The 17030-nt window shown below is 47.6% G+C and overlaps 1 protein-coding gene across 9 annotated transcripts in view; it reads right to left on the reverse strand.

The window, feature by feature from the left end:
- PC (pyruvate carboxylase) overlaps positions 1 to 17030 on the reverse strand; it is a 100309-nt gene that overhangs the window by 49444 nt on the left and 33835 nt on the right. Inside the window, exon 1 of one of the 9 annotated variants that reach the window (XM_012757601.3) lies at positions 366 to 763. The exons of the other annotated variants lie outside the window; for them this stretch is intronic. The gene's annotated coding sequence lies outside the window, so the exon portion shown is untranslated. Of the gene's footprint in view, positions 1 to 365; positions 764 to 17030 lie in introns of those variants that run through there. 9 annotated transcript variants of the gene reach the window in all.

A 17030-nucleotide genomic window follows, 5' to 3' on the forward strand; every position in this document is an offset into this window, starting at 1 on the left:
CTGGTAAGGCGGGCATTATTATAAGCAAGAAAACAGAAACTTAGGATAAATAGCTTGCCCATGGTTTCAAAGTCACACAGACCCAGTCTGCCTGTCACGTCGAGCTGTGCCTCAGTCACTGCCCTGCTGCTCAGGAGCCACCCGTGGACAGGCTGTCAAGATGGATCTTGCTACAGCAATTACTAGTCACCATCACTCTTCCCTGCCTGTCAACCTCAGCCACCCCTCCTCCACCATCACTCTTGCCCTGGCCACTGCCACTCCTGGGCCCTGTGATCCCCATGTAAAGGGCCACCTTCTCCAGCTGTGTCATAGTCACATCTATGCCTCCCCCACCGCTGACCACAGCCCTTCCCCCAGCTGACCGTGCAGTCGCAGCCTCCTGCGCATCCAGTGGTGGTGCGTCTGCCCGCACTCAGCCGAGTGGATGTTCTCTGTCCCGTGTTGGTTCGGAGTTCCGCAGAAATGCCAAGTGTTCCCAATTCTCTCAACTCGGCTTCACCCTGACGTGCACCCAGGGACTGACGGGAGGAGCCCCGCAGTTAAACCAGCAGCCTCTCATCCACCAAGCAGCCCGGCCACACTCGCTCCCCGCATGCTCACCATCACCAGCAGGGGAAGTGCTCACCAAACACAACAGCTCCGCCTCAGGGGTGAGAGGTCAGATTGACAAAAACACCCTGGGGAGGAAGGAGTGTCTCAGCCCACAGGCTTAGTGAGTGAACCTATGAGTCCCAGGTCAGATCACCTTTCCAGTCTTCTCAGTCCCAACCCTGAACAGACAACTTCTCAGTGACGTCCCCCGCCCCACATCTGAAGGAAGAGGTTGTGTCTTATAACTATGAAAACAATAATAATTCGTAACAGCTACGAGGTCGTCCCCTCAACACTCGTAAGGCCAGTATTATTCCATTTGACAGTTTTATTGAGCTGTTACTTGCATACCATAATTATATTTAACATCCTAGTGCTCTCTGCACTTTAGAGGGTACTTTAATAGACACTCTCATTTGCTACTAACAGTCACCTAGGCAGTAGGCAGGGCAGGCATTATCTTCAGGCCACCTCCTGCCCCTACACCCCATAATACTTCCCCACCTCCTGGCCACACCTCTCCTCACCAATTCTCCCGGATCCCTTCAGGTGACTCACTGAGTGCCTCACTGTGTCAATGTCCTTGAGAGAATGATTTCTGGTCCACACCCTGCAGCTGGAGCTTTGGAAGGGTGAAGGGAAAAGCAGCCAGGGTCCCTGCCCTCAAGACACAGAAATTCTAATGAAAGAAAAGGGACATTGGCCGGGTGCAGGTGGCTCACGCCTGTAATCCTAGCACTTTGGGAGGCTGAGGCGGGAGGATCACTCAAAGTCAGGAGTTCAAAACCAGCCTGAGCAAGAGCGAGACCCCGTCTCTACTAAAGATAGAAAGACATTAATTGGCCAACTAAAAAGAGAGAGAGAGAGAGAGAGAGAGAGAGAGAGAGAGAGAGAGAGAGAGAGAGAGAGAGAGAGAGAGAAGGGACAAACAGAAAAAGGAAATACATGACCAAGTGGGAGGTAAGGCCTGGCAGGAGGGAAGGGGACTGTCGGGTGGAGGAAGGTGAATCTGGGTAGGAACCTCCCCCTACAGAGGAAAGGGGAAGGCTTTGATGGAGTGAACCAGCAGGGGCCACCTGCCACAAGTCTGGGCATGCCCTGCTGTGACTCCGTGGAAAGGGAAAAGCCTCAGAGTCAAGACTCAGGTTCAAATTCTGGCTTTGCTACCACCTGGTCATGTGACCTTAGGGAATTCACTCCACCTCCCTGGGCCTGTTGGGCTTGTCCCTCCCTGCACAGAGGGCTGGCAAGTAAGGGATCTGTTCTATGTGGAACCCCAGATCGTCCCTCCAGTTTCATAAGCCATAAACCACAACACACACAAAGGACTGTGATTAGATTTCATCCAATCAGGGCCAGCGAGTGTTTACTGAGCACCTACTGCCTACGACACATGTGAGGGATGCAGGATCATATAAAACTCGGCCTCCACCTTCAAGAAACTTCCTACAGGGTGAGGAGGCAACACTGGCACACTGGAAATATAAGGAATATCAAAGAGCTAGTATATACAAGGAGGTGCTTTGAGAGAAAAAGGAGATGGAGGAGGCAAAGCGGTTGATTAGGGTTAGGTAGAGGGTCATGGAGGAGAGGCTTGACTTGCGCCCCGAGGAAGCTACGTGGCACCTGGCCCACAGGACAGTAACACCCACTCTGTGAGCATACTGGGGTGAGGGGGAACGGCAGGGCTGTCTTCCCCCGCAAGTGTGGCCAAACTCCACTTCGGGTCAGGGCCCAGCAGACTGGTTCAAATCCTGATCCTGATCCTCTGTGCTAATTAGCCAGGTTACCTAGGGGAACTAACTTGTCTGAGACTCTGAAAAATAACAACTCAGCTTTGTATGTTCACTGGGAGTATTAAACACAAGAATGCATAGGAATCAGTCCACATTAGGGGTGCAATACATACTACCAATTAATAATCATCAACATCAAATAAGGCTTGATTGCCAAGGTTGGACCAGACTTTGGAAGGTCAGAAACCCCAGTAGACAATTACAGACACATTGTCTTGGGGCTGATCAGCATAGAGGTGACAGCCAAAACCATGAGAAAGAGCTTGGCCTTGGGGAGGTGGGGAGGGGCGTGTGCCCACAGCCCTGCTCCAGGCACCACTGTGCTCCCTTCCCAGCAGGATCACAGGTGCTCACTCCGCCCAGGCCCTGGAAAGCCTAGCCCGGGGTGTCGTCAGGTGTTCCCTTTCTATTAATAAAAACCTTCCCTGAGAAGAGCAGGGGGACAGGGGTGGAACCGCAGAAATGTGAGGAGGAGAAACTGAGGCAGGAATGAAACGGAAGGGACGGTCTGAGGAGGGGGCTGGTATGTTACAGCACAGGGCCCAGAAGAGAAGTGTCAGGCAGGCGAGTGGAGGGGTCACTCACATGAACCCTCAAGGCTGCGGAAGGGGCAGCACCAAGCAGACAACGACCACTAAGAAGGCTGGCACGGAATCAACGGAAGATGGAGTTGGAGAGGTTTAAGGGAACGACATGCCAAAAAAAAGGCATTCATTCGGTCAGTCAGTATTAGCTGAGCCTTTACACTTCACCAGGTGCTGTTAGTCACCCATTGGAGACAACGCCGGCCAAGAGGGAAGAGGTCCCTGCCCTCGTGAAACGGACATTTCATTCTAACTGGGACATGAAGGGCACAAACAAGACCATTCCAGATCCAGCAGACTAGTAAGTACTGATGGTGTCCTTGCCTCAGACTCTCCTGATGGCAGGTTTCCCTCAGTGTCTAGAGAAAAGGCACAAGACAGAGAGAAAAAGCTACAGGTGCTTGATTGCTCCTTCCCTGGTCCAGGCACATTCCTTATCAACTGCTGCTCTTGGGGAGTCTGGGACAAAGCAGAATGAAACACAACTGGAGCATGGATGTCCACATCACCCCCATCCCTGCCTCTCACCTGTCCCCCAAACCCATGTCTGTGCAAACACATGCACACGCACCTTGTCGCCCTTCTTGCGCTGCTACCCATGACTCCGAGGAGCCTGTGGCCTATTTGCAGTTAAATATTTGCAGTTAAAGATAAAGAACTGCATGCCATTAGGACCCTTATCAGTGTCTCCTCCTCCTGAACTGAGGGCAAGGTTTCTTTCTAAACAAATGGGAGAAGTTCTCTCCCCTTAGGTCTGAGCACAGTGAGTCCCACTCAAACACAAGAAGTTTGGTCTCCTAAAATACAGGTATTACATGTTTTTCCTTCATTACTGTCTAGGAGACCTCACATCCTGAAGACAGCTGACCTTAGCCCTTTAATTTTTCAGATTCCTAAAGGAAAGCAGGGCCTCCCTGTGCTGTAGCTCCAGGGCATTGTATGAAGGCCCCAGCGGGTGCCCCCACTGCGTGCTGTATTAAGAACAGAGCCTTCACCATTTACACAGGGAACCATGTGGCCTTTCCCCCACTGTGACCACCACACAACAGCATTGTGGCCCAGGGCCCTGGGTGGGATCCAGGATCCACCTTCTTCCATCCAAGGTCTCATGCAGAATCTGTTTTCAGGCCAAGCAGGGTTTGCCTACCTCGTGCTCCTCGATTTGCCCACTCCTGACCAGAACTGTCTCCACAGGCCCTGGATCAGTGATCTGGTCCAACCCTCCACTGAGTTCCTGTTCTCTGAGGACCTGTTCCCAGAATCTCTGTCCTCTCCTTTTCAAAGTACTAGAAGACTGCCAAGTTCCACAGGGAAGAGTGCCAAGGGCCACAATGTGTGCACACCCCCACCCAGGAGCATGTGCCTAGAGGCCCACGAAAGTTGGTCCTCTTATTGTGGTGGCTGGTCTGCAAGGCCCAGGGAGGCCACATACTGTTCCTGATGCCAGAACACCCAAATCCGGGCACACTGCCTGCTGCCTGTTTGTAATTGATGTTCTAGGGTAAGCCTTGTCAATAAGTTTCCAAAACTGCTCCTTCCCCTACATGTCAGAAGGGACAAAGGCTGCTTTGAGCCAATCTCAGGCTCAAGGGTAGGCCTTGGGCAGACTTGAGAGAAGGGAAAAAAACACCCAAAACTAGGTCAGGGGTGAGCGGGGCGGTGTGTGGGGTGGTCAAAAGCCACTGCTCATGGGTTCTGGTGGAAGGAATCAAGGGCAGTGGTATTTGAGTTTCATAAAGGAGGGGGAGGGCCAGAAACAGAGGGGGAAAGCCAGTCAAGAGAGAGATGGGCATCTGGCCCAGGTAAAGGAGCAGAGGATCTGAGGAGTGGAGGAAAAAATGAGGAGTCTTATGTCTTCCTCCTTCCTGCTGAGGCCTCACTATGCCTTGGCCTGTCTACCTGGGAACTAGTAACATCATGGTCCTGTCTCCCCACAGGGCCAGGAGACTGGATCCCTCACAGGCAGATGTTACCTGGTGGCTGGTGTGAGCTGCTGGCCCGGTATGATTTCATTGGCAAGTAGTTCAAATGCTTAAACATGATGAAACCCACCCAGATCACTTCATTTAACGTAGCATTACCCAAAAGTTCACTCCAGGCAGGGACAGGAACAGAGTTCCCACCCACTGGGCACCATCCCACCATCACAAAAACAAACTACCAGGCTGAACTCTGACCCGACTCCCTGGGGGAAGCACAGGCAGTAATTCGCAGCTAGATCTCATGCTTCACCTCCCGAACCGAGGTTAATCAGTCAGTGAGAGTGCGCTGTATGATGAGCCAGCTAACGAAATGCAGGTGCACCCTGATCTGGGCCAAGGTCCCAGCCCACAATGTCCTGGAGAAGACTCATTAACTGCAAACTCAGTGACAGAGGGAACTTGCATGTCCCTTCAGGTCCAGGATCCCAATTGGCACAGGCACTTTAGTTTTCATCTCTGCTCTATCTTTTCCCAGAGATGACAAGCAGCTTCCCGCCGCTCGCTATTCCAGCCCACCAAGGAATGGTGATACCCACTAAGAAACCTTGACAAAGACAAGCAGCTGATGTCCTGAAGGTGAGCCCAGAATGACACTCAAAACAGAGGCCCTGCCCAGGAATAGTGAGAGTGGAGGATTGGTTAGAAGCCCAACGTAGGAAACTAGCAGAAACTCCCTGTGTACAGCGCTATACCTTCTGGCCATGACAATCCTCTTCCCCACCCTGGCTCAGGACAGGCACCAGGTGCTTCCCCCCAACGGGAAGCAGAGAGGTGCCACAACTCCTATACCCGCCTTGACACTCACATCTGGCTGGGGGACTGCCAGGTGGGTCTGGAGCTGGAGGGTACTGTCCACACTGGGCCTGCACCTGGACCTAAGTCTCATCCAGGAGCAAAGCCGAGTTCAAGAGAAAGACCATGGCCAAGGAGACATTTCTACAGCATGAGACCTTGTTCTGTTTTCCCAAGAGTTTTTTCACATTCGTTACCCTCAAGCTCCCCACACCACTAGGCAACAGACAGGACTCGGACATTTACCCCCACTGTGTAGAGGGGAGAGTTGAGACTCTCACAAGTTAGGAAACAGGTTACCCAAACAAGGGGGTGACACTCAAAATCTATTAGGGAAAAGATACCAGCTCTGGTACCAGGGTGAGTCCCTAAATCAGGAAGGACGGGGATCCCTCTCCCAGCACACTCTGGATTTGTTGGCAACAACTTGGATCAGAGTTAGGTGACATTCCAGCTCCCACAGACGGTAAGCCGGGCACAGAAAAAATAGCATAGCTTTGGAGTCAGACAGATCTGGGCTTGGATTTTCTGTGCTGTGTGTATGTGACCTCAGGCAAGTCATCTAACCTCTAAGTTTCTGTCTTCTTATTTATACAGTAGTGCCTAATGGCACATACTTTGCAGGGTGTGCGAGGACTCAATGGATATGATTATGAATAACCAGTTTCTATTTCTGATTGCTCTCGATTTTTCTCATAAAACTAGGACCTTCCTCATGAGAGGGGTGGACACATAGGAAGGAGAAGTATATCCTAACATTCTACTCTTTCTCCAACTTTTGTTGCTCTCCAAACACTGAAGAACTCAATGAAGGAAGGATCAGGGTAATGGGAACGTGTGGTGGTCACACAGGCTCAGCAGGATGGCCGGGCACACACACTCCTCTCCAATAATCCCCCGGGGCACCCCTGGCACCCACAGGCACTGTGCAATCTGGACTATGGCACCAGGTGTCCGGGATGGATCAAAGAAGTTAGTCACCTAGTTTTGGAGCAGGAGCTGTCCCACCGAGCACAGAGAGTCCTGTGTTCTGAGCGGAGACAGGTCTCTAAGAAGAAGTAGATCTCTGATTGGGCCTTCCTCATACCATAAGGAACTGGGGACAACTTCCAGTGGCACTGGTGCCATTCCTCATGGAACACTTGTCACAGCTTCAGCTGCCTATGCTCATGCTTCATTCCTAGCACACATGGATCATGTAGAAGGGCAGTTACCTTTGAAACAGGTGTCTCCACCCCTCACCTCAGAGCAGAAGTGGCCTGAGTTGAACCCTGTTCCGCAGCTCTATCTGCAGTGGGCATGTCATAGGCTGCTACTGGATCACACCAAACACGTCATCACTGCTGCATGTTCTGCTCAGAGCTAAGACACAGCCCCTGTCCCCCAGGAGCTCACGGCCAGGGAAGGTGTCTGGGAAAGTGCTAGACACATAAAGAAAGCAACAAAACCAAGTGTGGTGGGTCCCATTACGTGGCAATGAAACAGGTGAGGGTGAGGGCCTAAGGAAGCAAGCACCGGCCCCAAGCCGGTCTTGGGAGGAGAGGGACTCACATCACAGAGTGAGACTCAAAGATGACAAGGTGACTGACAGAAGACTGGTAGGGAGGGAAGAAGAGAGGGAGCAGTGTGGCAGGGACACGGCCTGGCCATTGTACAGAAACAAACCACGCAGAGTTTGGCACGGCTGGAGCAGATGTCTATGTCAGAGAAACACAGTGTGATCTGCACCACTGTTTTCAATTTAGGTAGAAAATCCAGCACTGAAAAAATGTGACAATTAACCGTCTATGCAATTGTAAAATACCTCCAGAACCAACAATTACTACAATTTTATAGCCGTTTTCTTCATCTTAGAAAAAAACAGAAGTGGGGACAGGGAAATAAGTGTCTGGCTCAGTTAAACCAACCACAAGGTTATTCAATATTGCCCTCAGGAATGGGCCGCTCAGATGTTCGACAACACTGTTAACACTGTGTGTTATGGACAGTCAAACTTCCAGCCAGTGACTCTAAGTGGAAACAGACAGTATGCTGGCCCCACACTTTAAGAATTCACAGGCCGGACATGGAGGCTCACACCTATATTAATCCCAGAACTTTGGGAGGCCAAGGCAGGAAGATCACTTGAAGTCAGGAGTTCAAGGCTGCAGTGAGCTATGATCAACACTGTACTCCAGCCTGGACAACAGAATGAGACCTCGTGGCTTTTTAAAAAAAAAAAAAAAAGAAAAAGAAAAACTTGCCACGTAACATAGCTGGCAAAGGCAAGATCTACATGTGGCAAATTAGCTTCCACGCCAAGAGTTAATCGCCACAGGTTAAGGCTGCAGGGTACAGGATCACACAGGCTAAGGTCTGCAGGCCTCTCCTGTCTCTTCGTCACCTCCAAGAAGAGGCAACAAGCCAACGACTTTGCCATACCAGCTCCAGGCCAGCGAGCAAGTGCTTGTGGATTGATCCACCCCAACCCTAGTGTAGACGGAGCCTCACAACTTCCCAGGTCCCCATTTTCTTCTTCCTCCGCACAACTCACACCGATCTGCTGTTTGCACCACAGCCTGAGCTTTGGGAACTGTGTTTACTTGCGGCTTCAACATTTGAGTTGCTCTTTTGACTTAGGAATTTACATAACCTTCCCCACTTTAGTTTCCTGATCTATAAGCTGCAGAATGATCTAAGTCATCTTGTGGAGCTGCTATGAGAACTCAATGAGGTGACGTATTTTTTGGAATACCTAGGAGAATCCGGCACATTGGAGATGTCCAGAAAAAAGACCCCAACGTCAGCCCTGTGACATCAGCCTTAATCCTTCCCTCTTCCATCATGCCGTAGGGAGAGAGGTAGAGACCTAAAAGCAAGCCTAGAGAAACTAAGAATAGAGTGTCAGTGACATGTGGGGTGATGACTTCGAAGAGCAGCAAGCTGTGAATCAGAAAAATCACGATACTGGCCAGGCGCGGCAGATCGCTCCTGTAATCCTAGCACTCTGGGAGGCTGAGGCAGGAGGATTGCTCAAGATCAGAAGCTCGAAACCAGCCTGGGCAAGAGCAAAACCAGCCTGAGCAAGAGTGAGACCCTGTCTCTACTAAAAATAGAAAGAAATTAATTGGCCAACTAAAAGTATATAGAAAAAATTAGCCGGGCATGGTGGCACATGTAGTCCCAGCTACTCGGGAGGCTAAGGCAGGAGGATCGCTTGAGCCCAGGAGTTTGAGGTTGCTGTGAGCTAGGCTGACGCCACGGCACTCTAGCCCGGGCAACAGAGTAAGACTCAGTCTCAAAAAAAAAAAAAGAAAAAGAAAAAGAAAAATCATGATGCTATCTCCGTCACAGTTACCCAGTGCTGTGCTGAGAGGCAAGTCACCTCACCACCCTGGGCTTTGGCTCCTTCCTCTATTAAACCAGGGATAATATTTATCATGCTTTCTTCACAGGAGCAGTGTGGACAAAAAATAAGCCATAAACTGAGCATGGTGGCCAGGTGCCAGTAGTCCGAGGTACTCAGGTCGCTGTGGTTGGAGGATCACTAGAGCCCAGGAGTTTCAGGCTGTAGTGTACTATGATCACATCTGTGAATAGCCACTGCACTCCAGCCTGGGTAACATACCAAAACCTGTCTCTCTTAAAAAATAAAAAAATAAAATATTTATTGCAGTGCATTGTACTATGAGATGCCAGGGCCTGTGAGGACATATCCCTGTCCTCAGTCTAGTTGAGAAAGGAGTGAGGAGGAGATTAAATAACAAAGTTAAGCCTGGTGCTCGGGGTGGCTCATGCCTGTAATCCTAGCACTCTGGGAGGCCAAGGCAGGAGGACTGCTTGAACTCAGGAGTTCCAGACCAGCCTGAGCAAGAGCGAGACCCCATCTCTACTAAAAATAGAAAAATTAACCAGGTGTCGTGGCACAGGCCTGTAGTCCCAACTACTCAAGAGGCTGAGGCAGGAGGATCGCTTGAGCCCAGGAGTTTGAGGTTGCAGTGAGTTGTGATGATGCCACTGCACTCTAACGGGGGTAACAGGGCAAGACTCTGTCTCACAAAAACAAACAACAAAAAAAAAAACAAAGTTAAATCAATACAAAGTAAGACAAGAATTAAAAAGAATAAAATATTTAAAATGAGGAATACATTTAACAAAAAAAGTACAAGACTTATACACTGAAAACTACAAAGTATCATTGAAAGAAATTAAAGATCTAAACATAAGGAAAGACACCACATGTTCGTGGATGAGAGACTTAGTGTTGTTAGGATGGCGATACTCCCCAAATTGATCTACAGATTCAATGCAATCCCTATCACAATCACAGATGCCTTTATTTGCAGAAATTGACAAGATGATCCTAAATTAACATGGAAATGCAAGGGAACTACTATAGAATTGCTAGAAGAATCTTGAAAAAGAATGAAGATGGTGGACTCACACTTCCCGATTTCAAAACTTACTACAAAGCTGCAGTAACTGTGCAGCATGGTACTGGCATACAGACGGACATATAGATCAATGGACTAGAACTTGAGAGCCCAGAAATAAACTCTTATAGTCAGCTGATCTTCAATAAGGGTGCTGAGGCAACTGGATATCCACAAGCAAAAGAATGAAGTGGGATCCCTTTACAGAACTTACAGAAATTAATGCCATTTATAGAAATTAACACAAAATGAATCAAAGACTAAATATAAGAGCTAAAACTATAAAACTCTTAGGACAAAATATAAATCTTTGTGGCCTTGGATTAGGCAATCATTCCTTAGACACCAAAATATGAGGAAACAATGAAAAAAATTGATAAATTGACTTCATCAAAATTAAAAATGTGCTTCCAAGAACACCATCAAGAAAATGAAGAGCCGAGCGCAGTGGCACATGTCTGTAATCCTAGCACTCTGGGAGGCCGAGGCGGGCGGATTGCTCGAGGTCAGGATTTCGAAACCAGCCTGAGCAAGAGCAAGACCCCGTCTCTACTATAAATAGAAAGAAATTAACTGGTCAACTAATATATAGAGAAAAAATTAGCCGGGCATGGTGGCGCATGCCTGTGGTCTCAGCTACTCGGAAGGCTGAGGCAGGAAGATCACTTGAGCCTGGGAGTTTGAGGTTGCCGCGAGCTAGGCTGACGCCATGGCACTCACTCTAGCCTGGGCAACAAAGTGAGACTCTGTCTCAAAAAAAAAAAAGTAGAAAGTTCACTCCAGAAGTAGTAGGAAGTTAATATATATATATAGAAAAGTAAAGTTTAAATATTTTTAAAAATGTTTTTAGGCTGGGCGCGGTGACTCACGCCTGTAATCCTAGCAGTCTGGGAGGCCGAGGCGGGTGGATTGCTTGAGGTCAGGAGTTCGAAACCAGCCTGAGCAAGAGCGAGACCCCGTCTCCACTATAAATAGAAAGAAATTAATTGGCCAACTAATATATATAGAAAAAATTAGCCGGGCATGGTGGTGCATGCCTGTAGTCCCAGCTACGCGGGAGGCTGAGGCAGCAGGATTGCTTGAGCCCAGGAGTTTGAGGTTGCTGTGATCTAGGCTGACGACACGGCACTCGCTCTCGCCCGGGCGACAAAGTGAGACTATGTCTCAAAAAAAAAAAAAAAAAAAATGTTTTTAAAAGTGAAAAGAGGCCCGGGCGTGGTGGCTCACGCCTGTAATCCTAGCACTTTGGGAGGCCGAGGTGGGCGGATTGCTCAAGGTCAGGAGTTCGAAACCAGCCTGAGCGAGACCCCGTTTCTACCAAAAAATAGAAATAAATTAATTGACCAACTAAAAATATATATACAAAAAATTAGCCGGGCATGGTGGCGCATGCCTGTAGTCCCAGCTACTCGGGAGGCTGAGGCAGTAGGATCGCTGAGCCCCGGAGATTGAGGTTGCTGTGAGCCAGGCTGACGCCACGGCACTCACTCTAGCCTGGGCAACAAAATGAGACTCTGTCTCAAAAAAAAAAAAAAAAAAAAGTGAAAAGATAATTCATAGAATGGGAGAAAATTTTTGCAAATCATATAATCTGATAAAGGCCTAGTATCCAGAATACATGAAGAACTCTTTCAGCTCAATAATAAAAAGACAACCCAATTTAAAATAGGCAACGGATCTTAATAGACATTTCTCCAAAGAAGCACAGGAAAAGATGCTCAGCATCATCAGTCATAAAGGAAAATGTAAATCAAACCATAGTGAGATTCCACTTCACACTCACAACAGTCCACTAATCAATCAAAAGACCAACAATAACAGCATTGGTGAGGATATGGAGAAACTGGAACCCTTATACACTGATGGCGGGAATATAAAATGGTGTGGCCACTTTGGAAAACAGTCTGGCAGTTCTTCAAATGGTTAAACATAGTTACGATATGATCTAGAGATTCCACTCCTAGATATGTACACAAGACAACTGAAAACATGTACCTACTCACAAATTTGTACACAGATGTTCTTAGCAGCATTGTTCACAACAGCCAAAAAGTGTGAAACCACCCAAATGTCTATCAGCTGATGAATACATTAACAAAATATGGTATATCCACACAATGGAATATTATTCAGTCATAAAAAAATGAGCTGCTATTACTTACTGCAAAATAGATGAACCGTGAAAACATCCTAAGTGAAAGAAGCTAGACACAAAAGGCCACATAGTATATAATTCCATTTATATATAATATCTAAAACAGGCCAATCCATAGAGACAAAAAAGTAGATTAGTGGTTGCCAAGGGCTGGGGAGTAAGGGTAACAGAAAGTGACTGCTAATGGGCACAGGGTTTCCTTCTGGGTTAATGAGAATGTCCTGGAATTAGTAGAGATGGCTGCACAACATTACATACAAAAATACACTTGAGGCTGGGCTCGCTGGCTCATGCCTGTAATCCTAGCACTCTGGGAGGCCGAGGCAGGTGGATCGCTCAAGTTCAGGAGTTCGAAACCAGCCTGAGCAAGAGTAAGACCCTGTCTCTACTAAAAACAGAAATATTAGCTGGGCATGGTGGTGCATGCCTGTAGTCTCAGTTACTTAGGAGGCTGAGGCAGGAGGATTGCTTGAGCCCAAGAGTTTGAGGTTGCTGTGAGCTACGTTGACGCCATGGCACTCTAGCCTGGGCAACAGAGTGAGACTCTGTCTCAAAAAAACCCCCAAAAAACCCCACAATTGAATCATATACTTTAAAAGGGTGGATTTTATAGTATGTGAATTACATCTCAGTAAAGCTATCGTAAAAATAAATTTTACAAAGTAATACAAGTTAAAGCTTCCTGAAAAGTTAAAATCCTTGTATAAACAAAGGTTTTTTGTTTTTGCTTGTTAACCATCAACAAAAAATCTATATGCTCCTTGACCTCAGAGAGTCTTCTAGTAGGGGATGAGGCCTTTCTGTAGGCAAAGCAAATTCTGTGCTAGGTTATTGTGGGATGCAGTGCTCTCATTTATATTTATTAATTTAAAAATAATAAACACATTACAGGTTAACAAATATTTAATAAAACATTATTTTTTAAAAAGAACTTAGTGAGAAAGTTTTACATTTTTTAAAATCTTCTAATGTCCAGCTTAACAGAAGACACCTACATTCTCCTATCCGTGCTTCTGTATTCAATCTACTGTGATACATGGTTTAAGAAGATACACATATACTCACCAGCAAACTGGTATTAACTGAGTAGCACCTAAGTGGACACATAGGTACTACCACATAGGTAATAGGATATTAGGCAGGTGGGAGCGGGGAGGGGGGGGCGGGTATATACATACATAATGAGTGAGATGTGCACCATCTGGGGGATGGTCACGCTGGAAACTCAGACTTGTGGGGGGAGGGAGGAAGGGCATTTATTGAAACCTTAAAATTTGTACCCCCATAATATGTCAAAATAAAAAAAAGAAGATGATTTGGACTCACGCAGACATGTAGTTGCAAAATGGAGGAATATTTTAATAGTCTTTTCAGACAATTGTGGCTACTCCTCTTTAATACTACACCAAAATTCAGTAAGTCATAGTTAATTTTAATGTGGAATCTGAAACCCCATGAACTTTTCTTACTCTGTGACATTAAAATCCATTAGCCTGGGGGGAGGGGGGCAAGGGCAATATATGTAACCTTAATATTTGTACCCCCATAATATGGTAAAATAAAAATAAATAAAATCCATTGGCGTTTCTTGAATTTCAAATGGGCCTTTCACCCAACCTGATTTTGTAACTTCACACACTGGCCATCTAAAAAATATTAGTTCACTGAGTTATGGTGATTTTCAAGATGTTAACATATTTTATAATAAAATGCCAAAATACCACGTTAATAACATCATCACCAATCTCATCAGAAAAGTCTTCACGCCTGTAATCCTAGCACTCTGGGAGGCTGAGGTGGGTGGATTGCTGAAGGTCAGGAGTTCAAAACCAGCCTGAGCGAGACCCCGTCTCTACTATAAAAAACACAGAAAGAAATTAATTGGCCAACTAATATATATATATATATAAAAAAAAATTAGCCGGGCATGGTGGCGCATACTGTAGTCCCAGCTATTCAGGAGGCTGAGACAGGAGGATTGCCTGAGCCCAGAAGTTTGAGGTTGCTGTGAGCTAGGCTGCCGCCATGGCACTCACTCTAGCCTGGGCAACAAAGCAAGACTCTGTCTCAAAAAAAAAAGAAAAGTCTTCACACTCTGGGAGGCCAAGGCGGGCGGATTGCTAGAGGTCAGGAGTTCGAAACCACCCTGAGCAAGAGCGAGACCCCATCTCTACTAAAAATAGAAATTAATTGGCCAACTAAAATATATAGAAAAAAAAATTAGCCGGGCATGGTGGCACATGCCTATAGTCCCAGCTACTCAGGAGGCTGAGGCAGGAGGATTGCTTGAGCTCAGGAGTTTGAGGTTGCTGTGAGCTAGGCTGATGCCGCGGCAATCTACCCTAGGCAACAGTGAGATTCTGTCTCAAAAAAATTAAAAAAAGAAAAAAAGAAAAGTCTTCAAGCCGTCAAGCTCATGATGATGAATGTCAGTTTTCCAAAATTCTAATTTTTGCTTAGGAACTCTAATTTAACCATTAGTCACAAATATTGTTAGTTATTTTCTTTGAAGCAACAGGCTCACTATGTTCATTTTCAAGAAAAAGTTGATTAGATACCCAAGTCTGAATAACCACAGTTGTCTGTCAGTTGTTCTTTCAAGTAAAACCAGTGTTCTCTGAAAAAAAAATAAATAAGCAGCTAGTTCAGCGTGCAACTCAAACAATCCCAGAAGTGCTTTTCCTTGAAACAACCACTGTAGCTCAGTGAGCAGAATGTTTACTTCCCATTTCCTCACACAGGACGTTAAAGACGAATACACACTCATGGAGTTCACAAAATGAATAGCTTTTACTGCTTCATCAAGGCCACTCTGTCACACTGGGAGTGCATGGGGAAGACGGACTCTGGTGCCACTGCCCTGACTCCCACAAAGGCACCAGCTGTTCTACCCACCACTATTTTTGCATCATCAGTGCAAATGTCAACACAACACAAAAGGCGAATAACCCATTACTATCATTATAAAAGTCTGCCTGACGCGATGGCTCACACCTGTAATCCTAGCACTTTGGGAGGCTGAGGCGGGAGGATCGCTTGAGCTCAGGAGTTGGAGACCAACATGAGCAAGAGCGAGACCCCCTCTCTACAAAAAAAATTAAAAAATAATCTTTTTAACTCACAGACCCCCTTGGAATGGTCTTGAGGACGTGTAGGTGCCTGTGGACCGTACTTGGTGAACCACACGTCAAGGACAGCACTGCCTGCTGGCCTAGGGGAAGGTAGTGCCAATTTAAGAATAAAACAACAGCCAAAGTGACACAGAAGAGGTATGGGAGGGAAGTGGGCGTGACTCCTGTCCCAGCCGGGTGGGAGGGCTGACCTCAGCATTCTGCATGACCGACAGCCTGCAGGACCCGAGTTCAGCCGAACAGAAGCTCCTGTGCTTTCCGAACCTCACAACCTGCCCTCTGCTTGTTCTCTTTCTGCCCGATACCACCTTTCCATTCCCTCGAACTCAACACAGAACAGGCAGCTTCAACTATGGGGGTCACTTTCCTGCTTCCACACGAGAGTGGGCCAGGAGGGAGTGGGTGCGATTGGGGTAGGAAGGCAAGAGAGCAGAAAAAGGAGATGGCAGCAAACACTACCATCTCCTGCCTTTGCCCAGTGGCCCCCAGCCCCAGTTCACTCTGGGGGGGGGGCTTTCCCACCAATTCCCACATTTCCTTCCTGCCAACTAGCTGCCCAGTGTCGTGTGAACAAAAGGGTTTTCCCCCTTTCCGCCAAGAGACAGCTGAGGTCTCCTAGGAGGGACAGCTCCTTCTCTGGGAACCACGGTGACGAGCCCCCACCCAGCAGTAACTAACACAAGAGCCTAAGTTGGTTGAAAGCCCCGTCTTCCCAGGATAGTCAGGACAACAATGTGAAGTCCACACAGGAAAAGATTTCTTGCTGGAGTCTGTTACAACCATAGGAGCAGTAAAGCTACTTGGCCTGTAGAGCCAAATGGGGAAAACAAAGTGCCATTCAGGCCCCAGGGACACACAATAGGCCCTTGTCCTCTTTTCTGGTCCCAACCCAGAGCTGCTAAGCAGAGCAGAGCCTGGTGGGTGGCCCCTGGGCAGGGCCATAGGATGTGTGAGGACCCAGACAAATAGATTTTGAGGACCTGTCTATATAAGAAAACTTGAATCACTTAAAATTAGTGTGTCAGCACCATTCTAGAAGGCAAATCTCACATGCTCCCACAAAAGAAATACTGTAGCCATACCCCAAAACTGAGCTCTGACACGGGGCCCTGGAACGGCTCCACAGAACAGAGTAGAAGGATTGGAAGTGTCCCCAAGGGATCAGTGGGGACCCCAGCGTGGGCGTGAAGCACCCAGCCAGAATTGCGCTGGGGCCCCAGCTGGCTCCAGGCACTGGAGGAAGACTTGGAAAATTAGAAGAAAGGCACTTTGAAGTATGGGGTCCTCTGAAGTGAAGAGTCTGGGACGGGGGCCACATGTGCCCAGGCCTGGGTGGTACTGGCCCTGAGGACACGGCCACCAAGGTGGGTTTGAAGGGTCAGGAGGGTTGCCCTCAAAAAAGAAATCTAGGAACTCAAAGCCCAGCTACTTCCTGCTTTCTATGGGGATATTAAGCCACCTAAACAATTCACAATCAACCCGAACACTTCGGTAAGCCAACAGGCTCTGTCTTTCTCCCTGCCAGCTCTTCGGCCCCAGCTCCTATTGGGTAAGACAAGGTGGTTTGTTTTGTGTTTCATACCT

This window comes from Microcebus murinus, chromosome 4 (assembly GCF_040939455.1).
Source record: "Microcebus murinus isolate Inina chromosome 4, M.murinus_Inina_mat1.0, whole genome shotgun sequence".
NCBI classification, from domain to species: Eukaryota; Metazoa; Chordata; class Mammalia; order Primates; family Cheirogaleidae; genus Microcebus; species Microcebus murinus.